The following is a 26,668-nucleotide window of genomic DNA, read 5'->3' as shown; positions in this document are numbered from 1 at the left end:
TTTTTGTTTTACCTCTTGTTCGAGGTCGCGCCGTGCTTTTTGGCATCGGCCAGACAATGTGTTTATTATTTTATTTTTCCTTTTTTTCTCCCCGTTTGTACATGCCTGTTAAATGTGGGTTGATGGGGGTAAGTGTTGGGGAAATTAAGGGAACAGGGTGGGAAGTAAAGGTTCTTGCAGGGGGAGGGGTGGGTTGGATACTGCTCGGGTGTAGGTGCTACATATGCTGATCGTGATGGTTTGGTGCGCTTTCTTACCTTTTTATCAAGTTACATGGTATGCAGGCCACCATAGGAACTACAAACGAAAGGAGGGCGGGGCTTACATTCACTTCCTGGAATGTCCATACTATACTTTTCTCTATGCCAAGTAGTGTTTCTCTATGCCAAGCAAAAATATTTTGAGTTTGGTGACAAACCACACAAATTACTCGCCAGACAACTTTGAAAAATATGAGTGACCGAATGATTCACAGGGTTAAATCTGCATCTGGGGAATTACTCTCTTCCCCCAAAGACATCAATGACAGATTCCGGCAGTTTTATGAGACTCTATATACATCTAAAGCGGATCCTAACCCCTTAATTATGCAAACATTTTTGGAGGACTGTAATCTTCCTGCCCTGAACCAGGAAGATTCTAACTTCCTGAATAAGGAAATATCTCTTGATGAAATTCGAGAAACAATTAAATCTCTAAAGAGTGGCAAGACCCCGGGCCCAGATGGATACCCTGGTGAATTCTATAAAACATTCAGCAACATGCTCTCTCCCTATCTGCACAAAATGTTGGTTCAGGCCAATGAGGATGGAGCTCTCCCTTCTACTTTGGACGAAGCGTTCATTACAGTTATACATAAGAAGGGTAAATATCCAAAAGAGGTAGGGTCATACCGACCAATATCTCTCCTTAATACAGACCAAAAGATTTTAGCAAAAACTCTGGCTAACACTTTAATTGGCAAATTGGTCCATTCGGATCAGACCGGCTTTATCCCTAACAGAAACTCATTCTTCAATCTCAGGCGCCTCTTCAATATTATGTATTCTCAGAGGTTACCCAACGTGGACCTTGCCGTCATATCTCTTGATGCCGAAAAGACCTTTGACCAAGTTGAGTGGCCCTATCTATTCAAGGTCCTACAGAAATTTAATATTGGAGATAGGTTCATGAATTGGATCCAGCTTTTATATAGGAACCTCTGTGCCAGAATACTCACTAACCAATCATTGTCACCCCGATTTAACCTCAACAGTGGGACAAGGCAGGGTTGTGCGCTGTCGCCTATGCTCTTCGCCCTAATTATCGAACCGCTCGCTCAGACGATTAAATCTCATGCAGCAATACACGGCTATAATAGTAAAGATACTCTAAATAAGATCTCCCTATACGCAGATGACATCCTCCTCTATGTAACAGAACCCCAGGCTAGTATCCCAGCTATTCTTGATGTGATCAATTTGTTTGGTACCTTCTCGGGATACAGAATAAATTGGAACAGAATGAATTAATGCCCATACGGTCGCAAAATACCTCCTGGCTAGAACATCTCCCATTTAAGTTATCTTCAGAAAAATGTACCTACCTAGGAATTGTAGTTACCAAACAATACTCCTTACTATTTAAAGAGAATTTCCCCTCTCTGATACAAAAACTCAAAGCAAACATACTATTTTGGAGAACACTCCCAATTTCTCTGCTCGGAAGAATTAATGCCATTAAAATGGTCTTCCTCCCACAACTGCTCTACCTATATCAGAACATCCCAGTATTCATACCTAAATCCTTTCATAAACAACTGGACTCAATTATCAATCCTTTCATCTGGGATTATAAAACACACAGGATAGGTAAAAAACACCTCTGTAAATCCAAGATGGAAGGAGGATTGTCTCTCCCAAATGTTATATTTTATTACTGGGCCGCTAACCTCCGCGTTGTTACGTTTCTGTTGGATGACGTACTTCCGGCATCCAGCTGGCTTAGTATGGAGCGTGAGGAGTGTCACCCCTTCTCTATTGGCGCTGTGATTTTGTCGCCTGTCAATCTGGAGATGTCACTTTATTGTAACAATCCTATTATACATAGCACAGTCCTAATCTGGAAGCAAATTAAAGTCCACTTTGAGCTTAGACCAATGTCATTCATGCTCCCTGTCGCCAGGAATCCCTCCTTTGCCCCTTCTAACCTTGATAACACCTTTGAGCGATGGGGAGAGTTGGGGATAAGTACCATAGGGGATTTATACATAGAAGGGACCTTTGCTTCCTTTGAGTTGCTGAGGGAAACTTATAATCTTCCCAGAAGTATTTTTTCCAGATACCTACAAATTAGAGACTACGTTAGAAAACACCTCCCAACATTTGGGAATGCTAAACCTTCCATGTTTGACGGATGCATAAAAATATGCCCCACCTCAGATAAACTGATATCGCGTCTATATGATGCTTTTCAATCTGTTAGCACACCTTCTACTGATGCCATCAAGGCAAAATGGAAGAACTAGGGACTGACATTTCTGTGGCAGACTGGGAAGAGAGCTTGGAGTATATCCACACATGCTCCATTAATTCCAGACATTGTCTCATACAATTCAAGGTATTACACAGATTACACTATTCCAAAACTAAACTGCATAGGATATTTCCTGACACATCCCCTACATGTGATAAATGTCAGGCTACGCAGGGTACACTACTCCACTGCTTTGCCCTATGCTCTAGCTTGCATGGTTATTGGTGTGGAATTTTGGGATCCTCTCTGAAGTTTTGGAGACTTCAATAGATCCAGACCCGCTTCTGATAATCCTGGGAGTATCTGAGTCCCTAAACGGATTAACCAACCCCCAAAAACAACTAATCTCGTACGGTCTCATCTCGGCAAAAAAACTAATCTTGTTGTTTTGGAAAAGGAGGGAAGCGCCATCTACCAAATTATGGCTCAGTGAATTGGCAAACACTGTACAATTAGATATATTCTGAACAATAAATTATCAACATTTGATCAAATCTGGCAGCCTTTCTTCTCCTACTTGGACGAGTCGGCGCTGTGAATTTGTACTTATTAACACACTCTCAATTGTAATATTTTAATCTACCTTTGGGCAGCATGTGCTGGCCCTGCCACCCGAGCAGTTGGGGGGGAAATAAGTGGGGTGGGGGGGATAGGGGGGACATCTTCCCTCTTTCTTTCTATGTGTCCTTGTTTTGTATGTCGTGTTTTGTATTATTTGTTCTGCACCCAGAACTCTGGGTCTTGTTGTTCCTGTCTGCTCTTTTATGTTTAGATAAGAATTGTATACCTGTCATGTATACCTATACACCATTCTTGTGTGTGTTTAATAAAAAATATTTGAAACTAAATGTATACTGTATACACTAGCTGACTGCAAATCTCTGTGATGCGCATCCTCTTCTCTTTACCCCCCCCCCCAAAATCACCCACAACATTGCACAAGGCGCTTGTTCATCATGTGAGAAACATGATATAAACAAGAGCCCATCTCATTGCACTTCGTTGGAGGGTTTTTTTCCCCTTCCAACCGTAAGCAGCTGTATGCCTCCAAACAAAATGTCATGTCTCTTCTGCTGGGGATCAGTGACACATCAGAGCAAACTTAAATCTTCCGATGAACTTAAAGGCTCTCGTGCTGAAACCAGTGATGTATATATACACTAGATGACTGATAGGGGGCGCTGTATTGAAGCCGTCACGCCTCCATTTTACTCCTCCAGCAATGTAAAAAAATATATATTTTGCTATAGAAATGCATTTATGAATGTCTACATTCATTTTTGCCACGTTTATTCTATTAGACACATTAATGCATACTTTAAATTATATTATGTAAGATAAATATAATGACACACACACACACACACACACACTGCAATATGCAGAAATGGCTCCACCATTTCCTGGTTCGCATAATTTCAGATTATGTGACAAAACCACCAATGGATAGTGAATCATTGAACCATCTAAACCGCTGCGAGAATCATTGAACCATCTAAAACCGCTGTGGGAATCATTGAACCATCTAAACCGCTGTGAGAATCATTGAACCATCTAAAACCGCTGTGAGAATCATTGAACCATCTAAAACCGCTGTGAGAATCATTGAACCATCTAAAACTGCTGTGAGAATCATTGAACCATCTAAAACTGCTGTGAGAATCATTGAACCATCTAAAACCGCTGTGAGAATCATTGAACCATCTAAAACCGCTGTGAGAATCATTGAACCATCTAAAACTGCTGTGAGAATCATTGAACCATCTAAAACCGCTGTGAGAATCATTGAACCATCTAAAACCTCTGTGAAATATCTTAATTAAACCCCCCAAAATATTGAATTTTCAGCTGTGTGAAGCTGGTGTACAAAACCGAAAAGTAAAAAAAAAACTAAATGTAAGTGTAGAAATAAAGCACAGAGAACTGATCTACTTCTTCTTAGACTAGGTTTCAATTAGATTAACAGATCTATAACTCACATTTCTATGTGAATTTGGTCAGATCGCCCCCCCCAAAAGAAAACTACATATTGCAGCTTTAAAGTGGAATTTTTTGAGAGTACTAAATGTTAGCATCCGCCCACTATAACAAATACATAATACATGAAATACATGTCATTTTTACATTTTATTGAAATACTTCAGATCCCATTCATTCCTATTGAGGATTGCTCCTTCTGATGTGTCAATATGGCCGACCGGTGACTTCAAAACCTTTCACTGGCCAATACATAGCATCAGCAATCTCAGGTTGAAACACATCGGTTGAAACACATCAGGACAGATGGGTGTCCTGGTTGGAAGACAGAGATTATAGACTATTCCCTGCTTCTATTGGATTGTGTTCAACCATAACATTACATGGTTCTTGTTAGCATGAGTCTGTTGCAACAACAACTGACCGATAAACAGCCCAGAGAGACGTTGAAGAGACCGAATACTCCTCCTCCATTCCAAAAGAAGCTCCCCAGAAGGACAACAGAGCAGGGTCCTACACCATTTCCTGTACAGATGATGTCATGTCTCTGCTTTCCTCATTGAGTGTGTCCAGACACTGAACTGCTGCTCTCTAAGAGGAAGTACTGTCCTATCAGAGGAATGACTATTAAGGTCTCACAACGCCACCACTCCATAAATTACACTCATAAACGTGGCTCCCCAATGGTCAAACTCCCCTCCCTTGTCGTTGATGGCTGGACACTGTTATCCAGGCCTCGACATGAGCCAGATGGACGTTCACTGGACTCCAGGTGAGTTGCCAAGAGGTGTGGTGGCCTACAGGAAGTACCTTTCCAAAGTGCTCTTTTCAGTGTCCGTTTGGTGAAGCGTCCCAAAGACAACACGATTTGTGACCGTTTTCTGAGGCTGGATGGCTCGTCGTGATCACTGACCCTGAGGAAGGTAGAACATCTGCCAGTGGGGAGGAAAGTGGTAGAGAGGCTGAACTACGAACCTCTCCGACTGCAACAGGAAACAAACACAGAATTATTTTCTTTAGTGTGTAGACTGAGCCATCGTCAACACAAATCTATTTTTCCAAGCACCCGGATCGACAATAAGATGGGTGAACCTTTTCTTAAATGGAAGATACAGTATAAAATCTCAAGGTGGGTTACGTTTGCTGGCACCAGTGTAAAAACCAGCTCACCTAAATGGACTTGCAGGCAGGTTTCTACTTGCCAAACCAACTTTTTAACAATGCCACTTAGTGGTTGGGAAGAAATGCTCATTAAAGCGAGACCGTCCGAAAGCCTGCTGACTAATACTGAACGGAGGGAAACTTACTGCAGAGACGCATGCGTTAACAGCTCATTGGTGGAAATTGTTGTCAGCCATTTGGCACACGCTTGTAATTGCCGCAGTTCTCTCCTTCATTTTTCCCCCCTGCTTTCGTCTTCCAGGATAAAACAGACAAACACACATGGAGGGCGGGAATAAGTTAGTGACATTTGTATAGTTACAAAACGAACTGGAGGAGATGTGTAACTGCAAATACGATCCCTTTTGGGTCTCCTGACAATGTCAATACTTAGGAACAAAGTGGTTAGCAACGACTGGAGATGGGAGGGGGGGAGGGCGACTCCTTCGAGTGTTTTGGGACTTCCTGTCACATGTTGATGTGACAGATTGGGACATGGCCTTCTGACAGATCAGAGCTAACAACTTGTCCAGAATATATTCAAAAAGGCTTTAAAATGCTGTTTAACATGGATTCCATGGAAACCTGCATGATACAATGACATATATATATATAATATACAAAGTACTGATGAGAAACCGTGATGCCTGACAAGATTGATGGAAGGTGGACGGAAACAGCGATAACAGACCTGCCCCAGAGTTGAAAGGGTGAGATCACTCTTAGTGATGTGTTATCATCAGGCTGAAGGCTATGCCTCATTAAGTGCCTGTTTTATGGAGCTGGCTTCTAAATGAACGGAAAAAGTTCTCTCATGCATCTCCTTCACCCATCACTCGCTGTATCTCAATTCTGGTTACACAGCCCAGGGCACCTCGAACGTAAAACGAATGCTACAGAAAATAGACCTGGCTACAGTAGGTAGAAACCTGCTCCATGTTTGCTACATACTTGTTGTTCTAGAGATACTGAGCACTGAACATGACATCATATTTTGAGCCATCTGAAAATGGGAAAAAAAATGAAATAAAAAAAACTTCCTGGTTGTAAATAGTTCCAAAAGAACAAAAGTCATCCAAGTCATGAGCACATTTGAATGGTGCATTACTCTGACTGCTCAACCCCAGAGACCCTGAACCACAGACATGAATAGGCTTCATGTGTCCACCAGGTTTGGGATCAATTCAAATTGAAAGTTATTTCAACTTTTACTTTTCAGTTTATTGACAAGTCAATGAAAATAAATGCCCTTTTTTTGAATTATTGAGCTATAATGTCAGTTTACTTCCTGAATTGACGGTCTTCAATTCGAATTGACCCCCCAACCCTGGAGTCTACTTCACTCTCGAGCTGTCTACATGTTGTCTTCTCTAACCACATGGACTGTCCCACCAGTCCTGTCCTCTCTATCCCCACGGCGTGCATTTCAGAGACAAGGGCAATGACATCACCCGACTGACGCATTTCTTTTAACCTTGTTTTTTGATTTTTTTTGAAAAGGAACTAGCATTTAAAAAAAGGTCTTTAAGTGGGGGGGGGACTGTCAGGGACTAAATGAGTAAGAATATACAAAAAATGGAGGAACAACAGGACAAATCCCTCCTATCACAACAACGCATCAGGTTCGGCTAGCTGCTTGTATTTTTACACATTACTGAAACTTACACCGGTTATTTTGCAAACATATGTATAGATGGACATGTAAGAAGCAAGATCAATTCTATTTCATGAAGCCAAGGCTTACAGTCACATGAATATGTGGATAACTGCCTTGGCCACGGGTGTGAGTCAGAACTCCAGTACCGACAATAGGACTCCGGGGTTTCCTCCTGCAGTGGAACATTGAATCATTCCATTCTATTGTTTTCTTCATCTTGCCATTGAACAAACAGGTTTCAAGACTGAGTCAAGTCCATACTGTTTCAATTGTAACAGTTAGTAGAATCAGTGGCAGCAGGTGTGGTTATGGAGCTCTAATTTACACAGACAGAAACAAACAAGAGGAAAATAGATTTAATTCACTCATCCTCAGACTCTTCTGTGAAGCCATCCTCAGACTCTTCTGTGAAGCCATCCTCAGACTCTTCTGTGAAGCCATCCTCAGACTCTTCTGTGAAGCCATCCTCAGACTCTTCTGTGAAGCCATCCTCAGACTCTTCTGTGAAGCCATCCTCAGACTCTTCTGTGAAGCCATCCTCAGACTCTTCTGTGAAGCCATCCTCAGACTCTTCTGTGAAGCCAATTGAAGACTCTTCTGTGAAGCCAATTGAAGACTCTTCTGTGAAGCCAATCCTGAAGACTCTTCTGTGAAGCCATCCTCAGACTCATCCAAGCCATCCTCCTTTGTCAAAGCTGAGATGCTGAAAACCATTGAAGACCTCCAAGCCTGTGTCTTCTGTGAGCCAATTGAAGACCGTGGGCCTGTCCCTCCTTTGTCAAAGCTGAGATGCTGAAAACCATTAGACCTCCACCTGTGTTAGCCAATAGCCGTGGGCCTGTCCGTCCAGGGATAAACAGCGACCTCGACAGCTCCGTCGTGGGCCTGTCCGTCCAGGGATAAACAGCGACCTCGACAGCTCCGTCGTGGGCCTGTCCGTCCAGGGATAAACAGCGACCTCGACAGCTCCACCGTGAACTACAACCTTTACCACATTCAAATGTCAAGCAGCATCTCATAAAACAATATGAACGATAGAGCATATCCTCAACATGTAAGGAGAACGTAAGTAACTATACGAAACCAACATGTTCTGCATGTATTTATCATCCATTTGGGACTGCAAAATGGGCATGTATATAAAGTAGGCCTCATTTTCACCAGTTTGATCTCTGAGGCGCTTTTGCTTGATGAGCTTAAGGCACCTTGGAGCCGGGCCAGCCCTGTGAAGCATAAAGGCATTGGTTGTTTGTACTCAGGCCTGTAATGACCTGACATCATGCTTGGATTGTTTTCTCACCCTTAAGCAGCATCAGGAGGAACAAGGGATACCAGGCATTGCTGTGATCACAGTAGTGTCTGGAAGAAAACCACCAAGCAATTTGAAAGTTTTTATATTTACTCTGTGATTACATGCTAGATAAAATAAAAACCAAAAGCTCCATCCCTGACTGGTTAATAATCTCTGTTCTTTGTGTCAAATTCATGGTTTCCCCCATCTTCTCATGATGGCTTTATTCTTGTTTTGTGACTGTTACTTTACCCAGAATGCTAGGCCCTCCTGGTTGGATATCCGGGGGGACCCTTGCGGAGGGCAATAAAAATGAAACCACAACCATTCCCTCACAAACCCGGGGTGGGGGGTGAGATGTGTGGCACTTGGGGCCAGAAAGATCCCACAGTAAAGTACTCCTTAACATCATGAGGGTCGGCCATTAAAAAAAAAAGAGATGTAAAACTGGGTGAAATGGTAGCCCTGCTCACAGTCAAATGACAAACAGAACATGGTATAAAAAGGAGGTATAGAGAGAGAAAAAAGAAAATGGCGGAGGGGGGGTGGGGGGCATGGAACGTACTGAAACCTTCACTAGATTTCTATATGTTTCTAACATGTGTGCTTGGACCACTAACCAAGTTCATCAGTTCCATTTTATTTCCATACCCACGCAATAGCTGTGAAGGTTGTCTGTGGGCTTACGAGGCCTTGGGACATAGCAGGAATCTGCTCAGCAGATATTCGACAGACCACAGCACGAGCGTTGAAAGATGGACGAAATGAATATGGCAATCAGGCAAATGATGTAACTGCTTTGAAAATATAACTGTACTCCGTCTTAATCAGAACTGTATTAATAAGGCTCACAGGAAAGACCTGATGTTAGTTGAGACGGGCAGTATATAAATTGGATACTATAAGTGATTGCATCATTATTTGTTTTTACACACTTTTAGTTTCGATGCTTGTCAGGTAACTGAAAAGAAACCCGCAGCTTGTGTGTTAACATTTCTTTTGTGCTAAATACACTGCAGCAGAGAACAAAAAACAAAAACAGAGAACTTATTCACACTGCACATTGAGGAACTGATGGAACTGATGGGAAAGAAGAAAGTCATTTATTTGCACATCAGAAATGCATTTCTGGGAACCTCCATCGAATCAGACTCACCCAGAACCAGTAACACTACTGGTCAGACCAGAACAGAAGACAAGGATGCCTGTAAAATACAGTCTCCCAAGGCCCTGATGGGTTGCTAGACAGTGATGGGTTGCTAGGCCCTGATGGGTTGCTAGGCCCTGATGGGTTGCTAGACAGTGATGGGTTGCTAGACAGTGATGGGTTGCTAGGCCCTGATGGGTTGCTAGGCCCTGATGGGTTGCTAGGCCCTGATGGGTTGCTAGACATTGAGCCTATGGTATCACATGGTCTATAAAAGCCACTGGCTGTGGAGGGAAAAACACACCACGAGAACTTGGAACATCTCCATGGCAACAGTCACCTGTTAAAGCACAGGACATCATATGGGAAAAGGGGGGATGTTTGAAGGGAAGGGAGACCATGGCAACAGTTTTCACTGACCAATACCGGATAATGGAAATCTAAGAGCCACTCTTTCCTGTGCATCTTCCATCTTTTTTTGGTCCATAATGTTTTCGATGATATGTGATAATATGTGATTGGATGGAGGTACCAAACAGTAGGACTAAAAGTCATGGTAGAAATAGTTTTAGTTCCTCAGCTTCTGTGGTCCTGGAATTCTCTCCTGAACATTTAAACATTTGATGATCTAGTTTAGTTGGTGGAGTTCAAACACTTGATCAAAGTGTATGAGACTTTTGTGTTTTTAACGTAATATGTCATTGTTATACTGTATATGTGTTCATAGTTTTGTTTAATGTTGTGTTAGTGTATGTAAGTTGTTTTGTCTGAAACGTTGTTCCCCCTGCTGCTATTGGACCAGGTCTCTCTTTGGAAAAGTTATGTTATCTCAATGAGAAAAAACCTGTATAAATAATTTTGATGATGTTAAATAAAAAATAAAATATATATATACTGTTAGCATTTAAAACACCATTAATGCTATGCAATCCATTCAGTTTACATATAGTGATGGTACACCATTTGCTCCGTTGCATTACAAGCAACGTGCAGAAACAGGGCACGACCAGGACAAAGAACCCAGGAAGGGAAAATGATCCACTTCCAGCGTTTATCTTCCATGCATTGTTACGGTCCCATGGTTACTGTCCCATGGTTACAGTGCCGTGGTTACGGTCCCGTGGTTACGGTCCCGTGGTTACGGTCCCGTGGTTGCGGTCCGTTGTTATGGTCTGTTGTTGCATTATTCATTATGTTGTCAGCAACTTTCGATTATTCCTGGTTAGATTTTGTTTGTCACTTTACTGCCAGCAATGGGACTTCAGAGTCACACTGTACACTTCAATAAAAATATATATTCAAAATTAGCATCGCAACAGAGCCTGCAGGTGCAGTATTTCAATACCAACACCAGTAGCTACATTACACTAGTGGTATTGTAACAATTTACAACCCAAACATATTTCTGTTCATGTGGGATGTCAGAGAACCCAGTCAGTAGACGAGTAACAACAGTATGCTCGTAGACAGGAAGTTCTCACCCATCAGTCATATCCTTAGTAGTTGGACAGACACTCAGAGTTTGCACTGGGACATGTGCACAAACATGGGGCACAAACTCAGCAGGAGGAGGGGGGGGGGGGTTCCACACCTGTTACCGTCGTGGACCTTCCTCTACTGTCACCAAATGCTGATTTGTTAGCATTTATGGCCCAAAGTCAATGGACCAGATTTTTGAATTTTTCAAGCTTCATGTCCAAATAATTTTAAAGTAACTTAAAGTGAGCTACACAATCAATTGAAGAAACCGTGGTGGCAGAACTTTAGGATGATTTGGACATGAAACTCAAAAAATTGTAATACCAGGACCATTCACAGGGGCCAGGTAAAACGAAACAGTGTAAAGAAACCAATATGTAATTTTGTTATTTGGGTGAACTATCCCTTTAAAAAGGGATACAATTTAGTAATGAAGCCCATGACCTACTTCCCCAGACAGATGAAATTGTGGATACCATGTTTTTCTCCCCCCCCCCTAACATGCTAGCTGAACACGCAGGTCACTGCGCCAACACTTGTTAGCATTGGCTAGCGAAACTACCTATAAAACTTCCTTCATACTGAACACAGAAACAGGAATCTCTCAACTATTATTTTGACATGTAAACTTCCAACTTCAACTGTATATCCTACCAACGGGACAAATGAAACCGTAATATCTTACATTTCACCAAGTCGTTGGTGAACGATGACATGAATAATATACAGCTGACGGGTTTTTACTCTGCATCGGCAGGATAGAACAGCCGCCTCTGGTAAGACAAGGTGGCGATCTATGCATATTTGTAAACAGCTGGTGCAATAAAATATAATATTAAGGAAGTCTCAAGGTTTTGCTTGCTTGAGGTAGAGTATCTGATGATAAACTGTAGACCACACTATTTACCAAGTGCGATTTCATCTATATTCTTTGTAGCTGTCTACCACAAACTAATGCCGGCACAAAGACCGCACACAATAAGCAAACAGGAAAACGCTCATCCAGGAGGTGCTCCTAGTGGCCAGGGACTTTAATGCAGGGAAACTTAAATTTAAACTTACATTTCTACCAGCATGTTAAATGTGCAACCAGAGGGGGGAAAACAAAAAACAAACTCTAGACCACCTTTACTCCACACACAGAGACGCGTACAAAGCTCTCCCTTGCCCTCCATTTGACAAATATGACCATAATTCTATCCTCCTGATTCCTGCTTACAAGCAAAAACTAAAGCAGGAAGCACCAGTGACTCAGTAAAGACAAAAGTGGTCAGATGAAGCAGATGCTAAACTACAGGACTATTTTGCTACCACAGACTGGAATATGTTCTGGGATTCTTCCGATGGCATTGAGGAGTACACCACATCAGTCACTGGCTTTATCAATAAGTGCATCGATGAGTCTGTAATACCAACATGTTTCAAGCAGACCACCACACAGGGACGCAGGGACGCCCAAGAACACTAAGGTAACCTGCATAAATGACTACTGATCTGTAGCACGCAGGTCCGTAGCCATGAAGTGCTTTGAAAGGCTGGTCATGGCTCACATCAACACCATTATCCCAGAAACCCTAGACCCACTCCAATTTGCATACCGCTCCAATAGATCCACAGATGATGCAATCTCTAAAAGTTCTACAGCTGCACCATCGAGAACTGGTTGCATCACTGCCTGGTATGGCAACTGCTCGGCCTGCGACCGCAAGGCATACGAGTGCGTACGGCCCAGTACATTACTGGGGCCAAGCTTCCTACCATCCAGGACTATACCTGGCGGTGCCAGAAGACGGCCATAAAAATTGTAAAAGACTCCAGCCACCTGGCGTCATAGACTGTTCTCTCCGCTATCGCACAGCAAGCGGTACCGGAGTGCCAAGTCTAGGTCCAAAAGGCTTCTTAACAGCTTCTACACCAAGGCCAAAAGACTCCTGAACAGCTAATCAAATGGCTACTCAGACTATTTGCATTGTCGTCGTCCCCCTTTACACTGCTGCTACTCTGTTATTATCTATGCATAGTCACTTTAATAACTCTACCTACATGTACATATCACCTCAATTACCGACTAACCGGTGGCCCCAGACGTCGACTCTGTACTGGTACCCCCTGTATATAGTTTCCACATTGACTCTGTACCGTAACCCCCTGTATATAGCCTCCACATTGACTCTGTACCGTAACCCCCTGTATATAGCCTCCACATTGACTCTGTACCAGTACCCCCTGTATATAGCCTCCACATTGACTCTGTACCAGTACCCCCTGTATATAGCCTCCACATTGACTCTGTACCGTAACCCCCTGTATATAGCCTCCACATTGACTCTGTACCGTAACACCCTGTATATAGCCTCCACATTGACTCTGTACCAGTACCATCTGTATATAGCCTCCACATTGACTCTGTACCATAACACCCTGTATATAGTCTCCACATTGACTCTGTACCTGTACCCCCTGTATATAGCCTCCACATTGACTCTGTACCAGTACCCCCTGTATATAGCCTCCACATTGACTCTGTACCAGTACCCCCTGTATATAGCCTCCACATTGATTATGTACCGTAACACCCTGTATATAGTCTCCACATTGACTCTGTACCTGTACCATCTGTATATAGTCTCCACATTGACTCTGTACCGTAACACCCTGTGTCTCCATTGACTCTGTACCGTAACACCCTGTATATAGTCTCCACATTGACTCTGTACCTGTACCATCTGTATATAGTCTCCACATTGACTCTGTACCAGTACCCCCTGTATATAGCCTCCACATTGACTCTGTACCAGTACCCCTGTATATAGCCTCCACATTGACTCTGTACCGGTACCCCCTGTATATAGCCTCCACATTGACTCTGTACCGTAACACCCTGTATATAGCCTCCACATTGACTCTGTACCGTAACACCCTGTATATAGCCTCCACATTGACTCTGTACCAGTACCATCTGTATATAGCCTCGCTACTGTTATTTTACTGCTGCTCTTTAATTACTTGTTACATTTATTTTTTACTTGTCTATTTTTTTTGAAAAATAAAATTTGATTTCTGTTCATTGATTGAAGCTAATAAAACACCCAAGGCTATTAATTGCAGTTTTATGGGTACTTGGACTTATAAGTCGTTTTAATTTTCCGTTGCAAAACAAACACCATTGCTGTTGAACACTGTTGCTTTGACCTTCGTTACATAGGAGAGGCTGGCAACACTTTCACCAGCTGCCGTTTACTGTGTTAAGCCATCGAAACTAGACTCTGTGCGCCCGTGTAGCATTACCATGAGGTGGAACATGTTATGAAATATATTGGGATAGAGGATCTATTGCTATTTTAAAACACTGATAGATATCGGGCTATTTAGGAGGTGTATTTGCCTGTGGTTTAAACCAGTTTAGGAGGTGTATTTGCCTGTGGTTTAAACCAGTTTAGGAGGTGTATTTGCCTGTGGTTTAAACCAGTTTAGGAGGTGTATTTGCCTGTGGTTTAAACCAGTTTAGGAGGTGTATTTGCCTGTGGTTTAAACCAGTTTAGGAGGTGTATTTGCCTGTGGTTTAAACCAGTTTAGGAGGTGTATTTGCCTGTGGTTTAAACCAGTTTAGGAGGTGTATTTGCCTGTGGTTTAAACCAGTTTAGGAGGTGTATTTGCCTGTGGTTTAAACCAGTTTAGGAGGTGTATTTGCCTGTGGTTTAAACCAGTTTAGGAGGTGTATTTGCCTGTGGTTTAAACCAGTTTAGGAGGTGTATTTGCCTGTGGTTTAAACCAGTTTAGGAGGTGTATTTGCCTGTGGTTTAAACCAGTTTAGGAGGTGTATTTGCAGTCTGGTAAGCATCAAAGTGTTCTCCATGTTTTGACTTTCCTCTCCCAGAGTCTCACTAGTCTTTTGCAGAGGCACCATGGAATCAGTAGTAAACAGTGTAAACAGTACAGTGAAATGCTTACTTGCAAGCTCTCCTCAACAATGCAGCAATACTAAGTCGTCAAATAAATACACACAAGAAATAAAGTACATATTGTATTTATTTTATTCTTATGCATACTGTTTGTGTGTTTTATTTTATGACTTAGTATTACTGCATCGAGGAGAGCTTGCAAGTAAGTATTTCACCGTACTGTTTTCAAACGTTGTATCCTGTGCACGTGATCAATAAGCTTTGATTTGTAGAAGTGATTGAACTGAAATATCTTTACAGTCTTAACCATGAGCTGGATGGGTGTCGTGTGCACTTTGAAGTAGCGCTAAGGAAATCAGTCCGGCTTCTTAGAAGAGGCACCTGTTTCCGAACTCACAACTGTGACAGTCAACCTTCCTCCCCTTGGATTTCCTTTTTGTCTTGAGATCACAAATCACATTTCCACTGGAAAAATTCTTTAAAACAAAATGGAAAGAGTCACATGGACCCAGATCAAGACAACTAACCAACAGGCAGGCTTCAACATCAATCTGGTCCTGTGAGTTTTTAATTTTTTTTATACATTTGCACCAAAAATAAAGTAATAATCCCAAAACCTTGTTTTTGCTTTGTCATTATGGGGTATTGTCTGTTGATTGATTACATTTTTTAAATTTATTTCTTAAACATCCTCATCAATTTTAGAATAGGGCTGTAATTATGACATGTGGAAAGTCCAGGGGTCTGAATACTTTCTGAATACACTGTAAAGTTGCATGTTAAGACGGTGAGCACTTCAGCTGACAGATCCTGCCAACTCTACACAAACACATGACTCCCCCTGTCAAATCTAGGTGAGGGAGGGAAAGAGCACGAGAGAGCGAGAGCGAGAGAGCGAGAGAGAAAGATCAAATACCTCCTTATGGGGTTGACCAGGGTGCCAGCAAGTAGCCTAAATTGTCAACCTTAAACAGCTGATACAGGCCAGTCAGTGTTAAATCGACGTTTGGATAATAATTCAAATGATCCACAGCATGGAGCATCCAGCTCTGTTCACATTTATGGCCTTCTTCTCTTCTTTGAAATGCATTACATCCATATCAGTATGTTCTGTAAAGAGCTAGAGGACTTCTTTCCCAGTTGAAATAGCCCTAAGCTTACTTGACAAAACACCATTTTAAAATGAATCACTTGAGCCAAATGTATGTGGTATTAATGACTGGATTTGCACATTAAAACAAATACTGGTTCCCCACAGCTTGGTCCCAAGTCTGTAGAGAAAGGCACTTTCTTCCACTGTTACAGTAGTGGAAAATGACATTCTTTTTGGGAGTGGTGGTTGAATTAGTTTACTTGTTTTATAGATGGGAACTTGTTCAACGCCCAGATGCATGTAATTTCAACACTATCCAATCCATCTACTGCATTGTCTGACAACATACCCTCCACTTTCAATACTAACGTGTCACAGTAAAGGGAGACATGTCCTGGAATTCCCTTGTTGGCCGACTGCAGCTCTCATTACGAAGCAAGCTCTCGCATATTTAGACTCTTAAATGGAAAGCAGAAAACCTCAACAACATGGTCAGTGTGCTTCGCATCAGGGGTTCACCTTCTAGGGTCAGGAAGTAGAGGTCACAGGGGAACAACGGTGACCTCCAACTGGTCTCACACATCTGGTAGTGTCCTCACCACAAACCCGGTGGGAGACGTTTGAAAACCCACGGTAAACCTATCCAGTAACTGGGGGTGGGGGCGGATTCAGCTTTATTGACGTTTGAATGTTCTGCTCCCGTGGCTTGAACTCTGGTAGTGGAGGTGGAACGTTGGGCTGACCTACCTTGTTTTTTTTTTACAAGGGTCATGGTGAGGCCCCAAGGTAACACGTGGAGGTATTTGTAATCCCTATTCAAAAAGCTTACAGGGCACCAATGAAACAAGAAGAATCCACACCATGTCTCTCCACTCTGTGTGTCGGCCAAAGGGTGGGGCCACCGTCCAGCTTGCTAAACTGCGTCAAATACTGGCATGGTTCTTTGACGTTTTTTTTTTAGAGAGTAATTATTATGTTCTCCCCATAGCTGACAGGAACTGTGTTTGATGACAAACCACTTCCTCAAAGGCTCGTGTGGATTAACAGAAAGAGCCAAGGGACAGCTGTGTCAAATCACATTCAAAGTAGAGGGGTTCGATACTTATTTCGTTAACACTTGAAAATTGTTTAGATTCTCACACCCTAAGTGACCTAGTCTGGAGCACTCCGCTATTAACTACTTAAACCTCTGTAAGCAATTCATATACAGCCACAACAGACAGGCTAGCTGATGACTGAGATGACTGCCTGCTAAGAATATATATTGTGCCATTTGATTTAGGCAAAAGATGTAGAATCTTACACATTAAAGCACTGCCAATAGAACAAACTAAAATGAAATAAACCTGTAACGTGTATTATAATGAAGTGCACAACAGCCCAACAGCTGTCAACACATGGCCAGAGGAACAGAGCACGAAATAGTGAGTCATATTCCTTTGTTCCAAGTAACATCCTGGGACAGAAAGGGGAAAAAAACACAGTAACATCCTGGGACAGAAAGGGGAAAAAAACACAGTAACATCCTGGGACAGAAAGGGGAAAAAAACACAGTAACATCCTGGGACAGAAAGGGGAAAAAAACAACAACAGTAACATCCTTGGAGAAAGGGGAAAAAAACACAGTAACATCCTGGGACAGAAAGGGGAAAAAAACACAGTAACATCCTGGGACAGAAAGGGGAAAAAAACACAGTAACATCCTGGGAGAGAAAGGGGAAAAAAAACAGTAACATCCTTGGAGAGAAAGGGGAAAAACACAGTAACATCCTTGGAGAGAAAGGGGGAAAAACACAGTAACATCCTTGGAGAGAAAGGGGGAAAAACACAGTAACATCCTTGGAGAGAAAGGGGGAAAAACACAGTAACATCCTTGGAGAGAAAGGGGAAAAATACAGTAACATCCTTGGAGAGAAAGGGGGAAAAACACAGTAACATCCTTGGAGAGAAAGGGGAAAAATACAGTAACAACCCGGGACAGAAAGAGGGGGGAAAACACAGTAACATCCTGTGACAAGAAAGGCGAGGAAAACACAGTAACATCCTGGGACAGAAAGGCGAAAAACACACAGGGAGAGAATGCGGATTAGACACTAGGGTGCAGAAGTGGGCACTAACCCAAAATGACGTGGGGATGAAGTAAGTGTTTTCTCTGATCAAAAGGTTGCTATGTGAGGGTCACCTTGTAAAAGCGATAGCATGAGCGACTCAGCTCATTTTGGTTGAACGGGTAAACAGACATCCTCCCTTTGCTTTTGTTGGCCTAACGGCTCTCAGACAGGTGAGAGACGCCATGTTAATTTAACGATTTTCAACATGTAAACTCTACCCTGTGGAAGGTCAAGGTCAAAGTTTAAAACTGGAGGAAAAAGAAAGCCTTCCTGCTAGTCGTTTCATTAATCCTCTCCCTTCTACAGATGTTTTCATCATCATCCACACTGCGGTGTAGGACGATTCTAAAAAGCAAAACAAACACTTCACTGTACTAGTAGTCCCAGGTGAGCCGGCAGAGACACACACACTGGCTGGATTCCCAGGTGAGCCGGCAGAGACACACACTGGCTGGATTCCCAGGTGAGCCGGCAGAGACACACACTGGCTGGATTCCCAGGTGAGCCGGCAGAGACGCACACTGGCTGGATTGAGCCCAGGTGGCTGGATTCCCAGCCGGCAGAGACGCACACTGGCTGGATTCCCAGGTGAGCCGGCAGAGACGCACACTGGCTGGATTCCCAGGGCTGGATTCCCAGGTGAGCCGGCAGAGACGCACACTGGCTGGATTCCCAGGTGAGCCGGCAGAGACGCACACTGGCTGGATTCCCAGGTGGCTGGAGCCGGCAGAGACGCACACTGGCTGGATTCCCAGGTGAGCCGGCAGAGACGCACACTGGCTGGATTCCCAGGTGAGCCGGCAGAGACGCACACTGGCTGGATTCCCAGGTGAGCCGGCAGAGACGCACACTGGCTGGATTCCCAGGTGAGCCGGCAGAGACGCACACTGGCTGGATTCCCAGGTGAGCCGGCAGAGACGCACACTGGCTGGATTCCCAGGTGAGCCGGCACACTGGCTGGATTCCCAGGTGAGCCGGCAGAGACGCACACTGGCTGGATTCCCAGGTGAGCCGGCAGAGACGCACACTGGCTGGACCCAGGTGAGCTGGCTGGATTCCCAGGTGAGCCGGCAGAGACGCACACTGGCTGGATTCCCAGGTGAGCCGGCAGAGACGCACACTGGCTGGATTCCCAGGTGGCTGGATTCCCAGGTGAGCCGGCAGAGACGCACACTGGCTGGATTCCCAGGTGAGCCGGCAGAGACGCACACTGGCTGGATTCCCAGGTGAGCCGGCAGAGACGCACACTGGCTGGATTCCCAGGTGAGCCGGCAGAGACGCACACTGGCTGGATTCCCAGGTGAGCCGGCAGAGACGCACACTGGCTGGATTCCCAGGTGAGCCGGCAGAGACACTGGCTGGATTCAGGTGAGCTGGCTGGATTCCCAGGTGAGCCGGCAGAGACCACACTGGCTGGATTCCCAGGTGAGCCGGCAGAGACGCACACTGGCTGGATTCCCAGGTGAGTCGGCAGACACACTGGCTGGATACCCAGGTGAGTGGCTGGAGACAGACACACACACTGGCTGGATTCCAAAAAGGAAAACAAAGGGTGGAAGGGTCCTCCTGACCTAGTCCATGAACCCCCCATATGGCTTTCTCACAACAAACACTCCTTCTGTATGGCTACTGTTCCACAGTCCCTATTGGCCTAGACAGGCATAAAGAAATCAGGCTCTGAAAGCATACCGCTTCGGTTAAGCTGCGCTTTTATGACGCGCATTAAGGATGCAGCCAGTTTGATATTTCTAACAAATTTCTGGATATACTGTAAATCAGTCCTTCATCTCTTTTTTTTTTTACAACCGGCCGTTTTAATAACACAGGGCATAGGCTCCAAGTTTGATTTCCAAACATCCATAGACTAAAGAAATAATCAAACATTTAGCTCCAGAGTGATGTAACCTCTCAGAAATAGTTTTATAAAAATGTGGTGGGCACCAAAGCAAGAGGCCTTTTTTTTCCTCCATACTGATCCAATTGTCTGCTCAAATGTAAAAAAAAAAAATAATAATAATCTTGAGTCACTTGAAAGTGACTGTCAGTGAGTGTTGTACGGACATGTGGTGCAAGCAATCTTCTGGGATGTGTCAGAATAGTTTACCTCAGATTTTACAGCAGCTTGGTCCAAACTCATCCTGGGGGAAAACACATGCGTTTATCCCCGGCCCATTATGATGATGAACAGCGTCCCTGAGGTTTGTAGAATGGCTTTCACAGGATCACACCTCTCAATCTGAAATCTCTCTGGCTTTTTCACAGGATTACTACACCTCTCAATCTGAAATCTCTCTGGCTTTTTCACAGGATTACTACACCTCTCAATCTGAAATCTCTCTGGCTTTTTCACAGGATTACTACACCTCTCAATCTGAAATCTCTCTGGCTTTTTCACAGGATTACTACACCTCTCAATCTGAAATCTCTCTGGCTTTTTCACAGGATTACTACACCTCTCAATCTGAAATCTCTCTGGCTTTTTCACAGGATTACTACACCTCTCAATCTGAAATCTCTCTGGCTTTTTCACAGGATTACTACACCTCTCAATCTGAAATCTCTCTGGCTTTTTCACAGGATTACTACACCTCTCAATCTGAAATCTCTCTGGCTTTTTCACAGGATTACTACACCTCTCAATCTGAAATCTCTCTGGCTTTTTCAGGATTACAGGATTACTACACCTCTCAATCTGAAATCTCTCTGGCTTTTTCACAGGATTACTACACCTCTCAATCTGAAATCTCTCTGGCTTTTTCACAGGATTACTACACCTCTCAATCTGAAATCTCTCTGGCTTTTTCACAGGATTACTACACCTCTCAATCTGAAATCTCTCTGGCTTTTTCACAGGATTACTACACCTCTCAATCTGAAATCTCTCTGGCTTTTTCACAGGATTACTACACCTCTCAATCTGAAATCTCTCTGGCTTTTTTTTCCCTGTTCAGTGCGTGAGGCAGATTCCTGCTGCTAAACACCTATCACATTGACAATATATGTTCAGTAAAACAAGAGGCCCATGAAAAGTTGCCACAACGGCTGACAACTCAGAGGCTTTAGTCAAAAGGTATTGCCTTCCCAAAAGTCATCCAAATAATTGACAATGACATAATAGCTTTACTTAAGCAAATAATGCGTGACGGTCCATTGTTGGCCAATTCTAATAAGAGGAAAGCCTGCTATGGGTGGGTGGTCCATTCTGCATGGCTGGCTGGTCCGTCCTGCATGGCTGGCTGGCTGGCTGGTCTGGTCCTGCATGGCTGGCTGGCTGGTCTGGTCCCTGCATGGCTGGCTGGCTGGTCTGTCCCTGCATGGCTGGCTGGCTGGTCTGTCCCTGCATGGCTGGCTGGCTGGTCTGTCCCTGGCATGGCTGGCTGGCTGGTCTGTCCCTGCATGGCTGGCTGGCTGGTCTGTCCCTGCATGGCTGGCTGGCTGGCTGGTCTGTCCCTGCATGGCTGGCTGGCTGGTCTGTCCCTGCATGGCTGGCCTGTCCCTGCATGGCTGGCTGGCTGGCCTGTCCCTGCATGGCTGGCCGGCTGGTCTGTCCCTGCATGGCTGGCCTGTCCCTGCATGGCTGGCCTGTCCCCTGCATGGCTGGCTGGCTGGCTGGTCTGTCCCTGCATGGCTGGCCTGTCCCTGCATGGCTGGCTGGCTGGTCTGTCCCTGCATGGCTGGCTGGCTGGCTGGTCTGTCCCTGCATGGCTGGCTGGCTGGTCTGTCCCTGCATGGCTGGCCTGGCTCCCTGCATGGCTGGCTGGCTGGTCTGTCCCTGCATGGCTCCCCCTGCATGGCTGTGGTCTGTCCTGCATGGCCCTGCATGGCTGGCTGGCTGGTCTGTCCCTGCATGGCTGGCTGGCTGGTCTGTCCCTGCATGGCTGGCTGGCTGGCTGGTCTGGCCTCCCTGCATGGCTGGCCTGTCCCTGCATGGCTGGCCTGTCCCTGCATGGCTGGCCGGCTGGTCTGTCCCTGCATGGCTGGCCTGTCCCTGCATGGCTGGCCGGTCTGGCCTGGTCCCCTGCATGGCTGGCCTGTCCCTTCATGGCTGGTCTGGCTCCTGTCCCTGCATGGCTGGCCTGTCCCTGCATGGCTGGATGGCTGGCTGGTCTGTCCCTGCATGGCTGGCTGGCTGGTCTGTCCCTGCATGGCTGGCTGGCTGGTCTGTCCCTGCATGGCTGGCTGGCTGGTCTGTCCCTGCATGGCTGGCCTGTCCCTGCATGGCTGGCCTGTCCCTGCATGGCTGGTGGCTGGCTGGCCTGTCCCTGCATGGCTGGTCTGTCCCTGCATGGCTGGTCTGTCCCTGCATGGCTGGCTGGCTGGTCTGTCCCTGCATGGCTGGCTGGCTGGTCTGTCCCTGCATGGCTGGCTGGCTGGTCTGTCCCCCTGCATGGCTGGCTGGCTGGTCTGTCACCTGCATGGCTGGCTGGTCTGTCCCTTCATGGCAGGTTTGTCCCTGCATGGCTGGCTGGCTGGTCTGTCCCTGCATGGCTGGTCTGTCCCTGCATGGCTGGTCTGTCCCTGCATGGCTGGTCTGTCCCTGCATGGCTGGCTGGCTGGTCTGTCCCTGCATGGCTGGCTGGCTGGTCTGTCCCTGCATGGCTGGCTGGCTGGTCTGTCCCTGCATGGCTGGCTGGCTGGTCTGTCCCTGCATGGCTGGCTGGTCTGTCCCTGCATGGCTGGTGGTCTGTCCCTTCATGGCTGGTCTGTCCCTTCATGGCAGGTTTGTCCCTGCATGGCTGGCTGGCTGGTCTGTCCCTGCATGGCTGGCTGGCTGGCTGGTCTGGTCTGTCCTGCATGGCTGGCTGGCTGGCTGGTCTGTCCCTGCATGGCTGGCTGGCTGGCTGGTCTGTCCCTGCATGGCTGGCTGGCTGGCTGGTCTGTCCCCTGCATGCATGGCTGGCTGGCTGGCTGGTCTGTCCCTGCATGGCTGGCTGGCTGGCTGGTCTGTCCCTGCATGGCTGGCTGGCTGGCTGGTCTGGTCTGTCCCTGCATGGCTGGCTGGCTGGTCTGTCCCTGCATGGCTGGCTGGTCCGTGCTGCATGGATGTGACTTCAAAAGGTGTAGCTCCAGTAGGCCTGTGCAATGCTGCCTTTCAGTGGAAGACCCCCCTTGTTCTTCTTCAAAAGGGCCGGTCTCTTTTCAGCCCAAAGGTTACAGCATTGTTAGCCCTCATGAATCATCAAGGCAAAGCAGTTTGGGAACAAACAGACCACACACACACACACACAGCCAGCTGGGAACATTTTCATTAAGGTCTGAGTGAAGTCAATTGAGAAACCTGAATTCAAATGAGAAACCCGACGTCAAATGAGACGTGCTGGTAACAAACAAGTCACTTTGAATTTGATCACGGAGGTAGTTTGATTGGGTCAGTGATTTGGTGAAGAAACAGAGACAAGTGGGTTGAAACAGTCCACAGAGGTCAGGCATTCTCCCTCGGCAGACAAGGCATTACCGAATGACAGAATTGGGTAGGGTTGGCACAGTAATTGTATAATCATGTTACCGACAACTATGGACGAAGACAGTCAAAAATAAACGTTTTAATTTAACGTTTTTTTTTTATCAACTTCAAATGCATGTCAACAAACTTTACCCAAAAGCAGCAAAGTAAAAGTAATCCGAGTTCACATCTAACAGCCGATATAAGGAGAGATGAAGAAAAAAAAAAAAAAAACTAGTCCGTTTTAGAATTTTGTGTTGCGGAACGAACATCTGACAATACGGGAAGACCCGGGCATTCAGAAAGATGACGTGCGGTTGACTCCGCTTCCGCAGTAACACGGACTCTTTACAACGTAATGAAACTTTGTTACTCCTTGTTTCAGCAAGGTGTTGTAGTAAACAAGTCTGGTCGTCTAGGAAACATCCCTCCCTCCCTCCCTTCAGCAGCACATGCACTCAGGAGCGGAGGAGATGAGAAAATGTATTTTTTTTCTAATGAGTTGTTTTTCTAGTCACACGATTATAGCGGTGACCGTGGTCATTTTACTGACAAATTCCATGACAGTCACAGGGGAAGGCGAACCTGGCATCTGTATTATGGGCTTAAATCCATGAACCTGGTAATACCTGAAACTGGTGCCACCTTCTCTCTTAAATAACCAGTTCCCTTCTCATCCAGTGTCTCAGGACTGGTGGGGGCTGGCGGGAGGGGGTCGCTACCCTCTACCCCCACTGGCAAGCAGTGTTCCAGGACTCGTGGGAGGGGGTCGCTACCCTCTACCCCCACTAGCTAGCAGTGTTCCAGGACTGGTGGCTACCCTCTACCCCCACCTAGCTAGCAGTGTTCCAGGACTGGTGGGAGGGGGTCGCTACCCTCTACCCCTACTAGCAAGCAGTGTTCCAGGACTGGTGGGGACTGGTGGGAGGGGGGGGTCGCTACCCTCTACCAGCTTAACTCACCTGTAGCTCCCCATCAATCATCCTCGCTGTCAGGCAGCAGTCTACACGGATGAATAGAGAGATGACGGAGGCCTGAGTGTGTCGGCACAAGCTGGGGCTTGCCTTCAGCACGGAAGTATGGGGAGGGATTGGGATGGAGTGAGACTCGTCAAGCCCATTAGTAAATATAATATATTACTGCCATCATCGTGGACCGTTATCACTACCACCATTACTATTTCCTTCTTTAATAGAGACCATTATAAAGAGGCTAATGCCTTAGGCTTTATGTCGTCACACAGCTGGGCGAAGTGAGGATATTCTTTACTTTGCAGCACAGCAACATAGACCTCTCTACCGTATAGAGGGAATTGAATAGGCAACCCTCACTGGCTAAGTCTAAACTGCTTAGACCATGTATCAGCAGAGATGTGCTCTTGGTGAAGGACTCCCACAATCCTGGTTCTACTTTTCCACAAGACTGTTTTATTTACCATAGTCAGCCTTAAGACCGTCAATTGAGGGTTTAGAGTAACACGTAACTATAATTTGAAGACTTCAGAAGTCAATGGCTTTGAAAGAATCAAAGTTAGATTCATGAGTGGAGCGATAGCACTGAGGAACTAGGAAAATGCCCCATTTAAACCAGTCAACAGCTAGGCATGCCCCATTTAAACCAGTCAATAGCTAAGCATGCCCCATTTAAACCAGTCAATAGCTAGGCATGCCCCATTTAAACCAGTCAAGAGCTAGGCATGCCCCATTTAAACCAGTCAAGAGCTAGGCATGCCCCATTTAAACCAGTCAAGAGCTAGGCATGCCCCATTTAAACCAGTCAAGAGCTAGGCATGCCCCATTTAAACCAGTCAAGAGCTAGGCATGCCCCATTTAAACCAGTCAAGAGCTAGGCATGCCCCATTTAAACCAGTCAAGAGCTAGGCATGCCCCATTTAAACCAGTCAAGAGCTAGGCATGCCCCATTTAAACCAGTCAATAGCTAAAACCAGCATGCCCCATTTAAACCAGTCAATAGCTAGGCATGCCCCATTTAAACCAGTCAATAGCTAGGCATGCCCCATTTAAACCAGTCAATAGCTAGGCATGCCCCATTTAAACCAGGCAATAGCTAGGCATGCCCCATTTAAACCAGTCAATAGCTAGGCATGCCCCCATTTAAACCAGTCAATAGCTAGGCATGCCCCCATTTAAACCAGTCAGTAGCTAGGCATGCCCCATTTACACCAGTCAATAGCTAGGCATGCCCCATTTAAACCAGTCAATAGCTAGGCATGCCCCCATTTAAACTAGTCAATAACTAGGCATACCCCATTTAAACTAGTCAATAACTAGGCATACCCCATTTAAACCAGTCAATAGCTAGGCATACCCCATTTAAACCAGTCAAAACAAAATGAGGGATGGTTCGTCCAAGTACTGTTCAGCAGAGTGGACTTATGGGATAGAATATCTTATAATTAAAAAAAATGTAAAAGCGCAAAGAGTCAGGTACAGATATGTCCATAGAGACGACACCACCACCACCTGGCATGGTGACAAGTGGTGACCAGTCCATTTGCTGATGCCTCATGGCTTTGACAGTAGTGATAAAGCACTACGATGATGTGGATTCTGGAGAAAAAAAAAGAAAAAAACTGCATTTCCATTATTTAATTCAATTGTTTTACCAGAAATATTTAATTTCTATTATATAAGTAGATGTAACGATAGCTAATCTAGCCATCTGGTAAAATGTGCAACATGAGGGATAAAGAAGATAATTATGGAAGGATCACGACATGTTAAACGAGTGAAATCAATGTAACACTCTCCCCCTTCGCCGCTTAAGAACAGGCCTGAGCTCAACACACACTGAAGCCTATGGCCTCAGTCTGCAAGAGTTGCAGCTGGTGGCTGTGGCTGGCTGACTCCCAAACAGCCGCGATGGGGGGGTA

At 45.3% G+C, this 26,668-nt stretch overlaps 1 protein-coding gene across 1 annotated transcript in view; it reads right to left on the bottom strand.

Moving 5' to 3' along the window:
* LOC112219965 (ras-specific guanine nucleotide-releasing factor RalGPS1-like) overlaps positions 1-26,668 on the bottom strand; it is a 294,035-nt gene that overhangs the window by 107,138 nt on the left and 160,229 nt on the right.

This window comes from Oncorhynchus tshawytscha, linkage group LG20 (genome assembly GCF_018296145.1).
Source record: "Oncorhynchus tshawytscha isolate Ot180627B linkage group LG20, Otsh_v2.0, whole genome shotgun sequence".
In the NCBI taxonomy this organism is placed as follows: Eukaryota; Metazoa; Chordata; class Actinopteri; order Salmoniformes; family Salmonidae; genus Oncorhynchus; species Oncorhynchus tshawytscha.
The sequence above is the reverse complement of the archived record's forward strand: the minus strand, read 5'-3'. Positions and strand labels throughout refer to the sequence as shown.